Below are 6236 nucleotides of genomic sequence, written 5' to 3' on the forward strand. Positions count from 1 at the left end.
TAATTATATTTTAGATTTTTTATATTTTAAAATAAGATGTTTATCCTCTATTTGATTATATTTATCCGCAATTAGTTATACGAATTCAAAAATTGAGCTTTAATAAGTTGTACCTTTGCATAATTTACTTGTAATCTTGAATTTTAAGCAAACATTGGTTTTATGTGGTTTTGAGAAAGTGATAATGTTTTTATTTTTGAATAAAATATAAATTTAAAAATATCATAAAATTTTGAAAAAAATATCGATATCGGTATTAAATTAATCTTTTTAAAAGTTCTTGTGTTTTGGTGTAATGTTCTTAATTAAAATTTTAAATTATAATTTAGTTTAGGTTTAGTAACAAAGAAATTTAATTTAGGTTTAATAATATAATTTTTTATAAAGATAATAACTAACTATTCTGTTAGTTATCAATGATTATCCTAATTATATTTTAGATTTTTTATATTTAAAATGAGATRTTTATCCAATATTTGATTATGTTTTTCTACAGTTAGTTAGACGAATTCAAGTATGAAGCTTTAAAAAGTTGTACTTATGCATAATTTACTTGTAATCTTAAATTTTAAGGGGGTGTTTGGGATTGCTTATTTAAAACAGCTTATGCTTTTTTTGTAAAAGTGCTTATTAACTTATGTGGTATCAAACTGGAGTTTTGTAAAAAGTGTTTGGATTAGCTTACAGCGGTACCAAAAAAAATAAGGTGATAAGTTGTTTTTTAGTATTTGACAAATTTTATTTATATATGTAAAATGACCAAAAAGGACAATTGTATGTAAAACCTAACATTTTGTACTCAATTCCATCTTCAAATGCGATATTATGGAGTCCAGTAACTCAAACATAAATCAACCTAATTCCCATGAAATCACCTCCAGTTTTATATATAAACCTAACGAACCCTAAATACTTTAAAAATCAAGAGATTCAGTATCAGTTACAGAAAGAAAAAACACTCTTAAAAAAGTAGTCGAATTCAAACCTAACCAAATCAAACACTCTCTTCAATTTCCAATTTCCAACCTCAGAGTACAAGTAAAAAATTAGTCGACTCGCTCGTACAAAAGTTAAAATCGTTTCAAGAGCAAACCAAATTGATTGATGATAAAGGAGGACGTCAAAGAGCAATACAAGTTAGGAAACGAAGGTAATTGGTCGGATCTGGTTGGAATTTGGTGGATCAAGGATGTTTGTCGGTGGAAAAAAGTGAAAATTGGAGTGGAGAGTTTTTAAGAGTTTTTATCAAGTGCTTTATAATATAGTATAGATATATATATATATATATATATCATAAAATTGTTAAAAAAGATTGAAATATAATCAATTAGTTTTCACTTTTCTATATTAAATTTAATTTGTTGATATTAAGAATGAGATTAAAAATTAAAGATTGTGTAACACACATAAAAATTTGAGGATATTATAAAACGTAGGAAAAAATAAACCAAAATTAGTAAATATATTTTACAATAACTCATTTATATTTTTTTTATCACTTTACTAATATGTTTTATAGATTTATTAAAACAAAATACAATGGCTAAAAAAGAATATAAACAAGAACTCAGATTCTTGTTTAAACATACGAGTTATTATTGGAATCTATGATCGATAAAAATCTCGGTCCCACTGTGAAAGCTTTTATAAAAAACTCAATAAGAACCTCAATCGTAGATTTTAATCTTTCAAATGAGAAAAATTTAGGGGGTGTTTGTGATTGCTTATTTGAAACAACTTATGTTTTTCTACAAACGTGTTTATCAACTTATTATAAGTGAGAATGATTTAACTTTTTCAAAAACTCCTTATTACCGGTTAGTCACCGGTATAAGTTATTTATTCAAACACTCAGAAGTAGTTGCTACTGATGTCACACCGGAATAAGTTAATAAGTTGGTTTTATAAGTAACTTCAAACATTTATTCAAAAATATTTAATACTTAATCAAGAATTTCTTTAGATTTTTTGAATTTCTCCCTAATTATAAAGAAAAGATAGATGAGATGTTTTAGTTAGAAATTTAAAAACGACATAAAATTTATTATTAATTGCTTTGATATTTTCCTTTTTAATCTAATTTGTGGAAAAGAGAAACAAGAATCCAATTATGTTTACTAATTTAAAAGTTAATGTAATCACTTTACTAATTTCAATTATGTTTTCTATCTTTTTATTTCAAAAATATAACAAAAAAATTAATTTAAACAGTTTTATAGTAACTAGAAGGGTACTCGCGCAATGCAGCGAGATACATCTTGATTTTAATATTTTATTTTATTTTTTTTATCTCAGTTAATGTTATATTATGGTCTTATGTCATTTTGAAAGACGATAATGCTTTTATTTTTGAATAAAATATAAATTTGAAGATATCATAAAAAATTGACAAAAATATATCGATATTAGTATCAAATTAACTATTTAAAATTCATATTTTTTGTGTAATTTTTTAATTCAATTTTTTTATTATAATTTAATTTAAGTTCAGTAACGAAGTAATTTATATTTGGTTTTATAATATAGTTTTCTTATAAACATAATAATTAATTATTTTGTTAGAACTCGATAATTATCCTAATTATATTTTAGATTTTTTATATTTTAAAATGAAATGTTTATTCTCTATTTGATTATGTTTATCCGCAGTTAGTTACACGAATTCAAACATGGAGCTTTAATAAGTTGTATTTATGCAAAATTTAATTGTAATTTTGAATTCTAAGTAATATGCATCAATATACAATAATTCATGCATAAAAAATGGGTTTTAAGAGTTTTTATCAAATGCTTTATAATATAGTATAAATAACTATAAATTAATTTTAGATTATTGAGGCTTTTTTGTAATATAATTTAAAAAATATATTAGATTACAGGATAACACTAATTATTTAATGAAAAAAAGAAAAAGATCGTTAATATACAAAATCACATGTCATTTGGAAGCGGGCGACCTTTGAGGCCACTTAAGTAGCAGGGCAGAGTTGTCAGGATCATGTATGATTTGTTACATGAATCATATATGATTTTGTACATTAACGATATTTTTCTTGTTTTATTAAATAGTTATCATTCTCGTTTGAAACCATCCCTACTATACAATATATTTTTCATATTTTAATAGAAAAGATAAAATAAAAAAACAAGTGTAAAAAGATTCTAAAAAAAACCCTTTGAATTAACTGAGTTAACGGATTTTTGTTAACTCTATTAGTAAGATGAACCATGACCATAAGAAATTGAATGTCACAGAGATTATATCGAATAGTTAATGTAGTATATAGGAATGTTAGTCATAATTTGACATACCATAGGGACCAAAAGTGTAATTCACTCTATAAAAATGATCAAAATCTTTACAAGTCCGGTAAACACAGATGGATCTTCAAAACTAAAAGTTAGCTGGTTGATTCACCGACATGCCTTGCTGACCCATTGCACGTTGTTGTTGGCCCGCTTTCTAACAAAGCATCATTTAATTTAATGCCTAAGTAGATTCCGTATGAATTTGTGAATTCCTTTTTGGTTTACACGACTTTAGGTCTAACATTTCTAACATTCTACCGAATATATCACATACGTCCATTTCATTCGATCAAATATTAAAACGGAGGTGACACTAAACGACAGTAAATAAGTGGAATAGACTCGTTATTTTTAGAACTAAAATACAATTACCCTTTCTTGTTGAATTTTAAAAAGAACTAAGCAATTTAGTAGGTATTGATTATTAGTGTATTAACCATGATGTTTTATACGATCATATATGTTATGCAAACGATCAAATAACGATAATGCCATCATGTACATTACATGTGACGATGTATATGATCACACAACATTGATTTGTAAATGTGAAATTTATCAATCCAGTAATTCTGTACATAACCATATGTGGTTTCAGTATACACTTCATATAACTTTGGGTTGTACCCGAATCACATGTCGCTTCAATATCAAACCTTTTACAACCAGTACACTTAATAATGAAAATACTTTATACCATGCATGCTTAACGACTTTGTTATACTTGTACACGATAATTAACTTGACATTATCGATACATACACAACATATGATCATGTATAAGACACATGTCAATATTATGATCATGTATATAATCATATGGATAATTATATCATGGATGTCATCATGTAAATATTATCGTACATATAATCACATGTGATTATATAAATGATGACTTGAAAAGTGTGATATTAAATAGAATCATTATGTGTGTATGTATATATACATAACACACATACACATGTATTTATGGTTTGATTCCCATAAGGTTGACCATGAAGGCCATGATTCATTAATTAAGGGCTAAGGACAAAACCATTAATCAAACCCTACCACCACCACCATCATCATCATCATGCCTTTTTCACTCAAAACAAATTAACAATAATTTCTCTCAACCAACTCATATTTAATACCCTTCAATTCTTCTCATGCAAGAAAACTTTATGCAATAAACAATTAATATAACACACACACACACATATATATATATATATATATATATAATGCACCTTGACAACTCCATCGAGAGGATATACATCAAACTACGAAAGACAAAAGGGGAGCAGTGGAGAATGACCCATCTAAATCTCTGCAGTAACACTAGTACAAAAAGAGATGCAAGAGCTTATTGAACACCAAGTGATGTTACATGTCACCAACGCATATACGACACGACACCGACGACACGACACCGACGTTGTAACTTAGGCTGTATAACTCAAACATGGAGATATGATAAAGATATACAAATGTTAATGCAATATCTTTACGTTCAACAACCTTATATATAACTAAACAACAATATGGACCATGTAGTTCTTGGTAGTAGACGTCAATACAATACATACGATACATATGTATGTATGTATATATATAGACTTCGGATCATGTGAGACCAACCTATTTTTATGAGACTAAATTTTTACACTTGAAACTTCACAGCAAAACACTGTAACAGTGGTTCACAGTGGTTTTGATGTGGAAGTTTGGATTTTTTTTACATTTACAATGTTTTGCTGTGAAGTTTTAAGTATAAAAATGTGATCTCACAAAAATAAGCTGGTCTCAAAGTGAACCGAACCCTATATATCATCAATTCGAAGATTAAACAATGCAGTTGATGACAGATCAAAGTGTACAACTTTCCAAATGGTTATTAGATAGTTTGTAAGGGTTAACACAAAGTGCAAGTCTTGTACAATTCAACAATGCATACATGTTTTTGTAGGTGAGGCGATATTGACAGGTCAAATTGTACAACTCAACACTGCTTAAGATGCCACTTTTAGACCTTAAGTCGATGTTGATAGGTTATACATGGTACAACTCTATGAAGCATACCGTATAGTTGAAAGAGAAAGATCACACACACACACATATATATATATATATATATATATATATATATGGGGTCATGTTCAAATGAAAACCGTACATTTCTAAGAAATCGTGTAAACCAATTTTGACCAATAGGAAAATTCTATTTTTTTTCTAATTAATATTAATCAATAAGGGTATTCCAGTCATTTACAATATATTCTATTAAATATGGAAGTTATTAATAAATCTTAATTAATGAAACATAATAAAAAAATTGTATAAATGGTAACATTTAAATATTTAATTACATTATAATATTAAAATTTTGAATTTCATATATTGTAATCTTTAAGAATCATCAAACAGGTCTTGATAAAACAATTGAAGTGTATAATGAAATCATCAAATCGTATATGAACAAAAAAAATCCAAAAATGAAACAGATTTATGAACGTGAAACTGGTTCATGTTGCAAATAAATTATGTAAACCAAAACATTTTCATGGTGAATCCGTTGCATTGATTGTGTAGTTGATCCATTTAGTTGGTGAAGAGAAAAATGAAACCGGTGCATTTTTGTATTTGGTGCGTCATGAACTAAGTGCATGATGAAACGAGAAAATGATTTAATCTGCTCCAGAATCTTGAAGATTGTAAGACTTAAATGAATGAATCCATCAAATCAGTGGTGAAATAAGAAAATTACTGTACATGAAATAGGTTTCATGAAAGTGAAACTGGTTAATGGCCTTATTGAGCATTACTAGTGAAACGGTTGCATAAAGATCATATATATATATATATATATATATATATAGAGAGAGAGAGAGAGAGAGAGAGAGAGAGAGAGAGGAGCGATAAAATAAAAACCGCCTCTATTTGTG

This window comes from Cynara cardunculus (genome assembly GCF_001531365.2).
Source record: "Cynara cardunculus var. scolymus isolate 2C chromosome LG 16, CcrdV1, whole genome shotgun sequence".
In the NCBI taxonomy this organism is placed as follows: domain Eukaryota; kingdom Viridiplantae; phylum Streptophyta; class Magnoliopsida; order Asterales; family Asteraceae; genus Cynara; species Cynara cardunculus.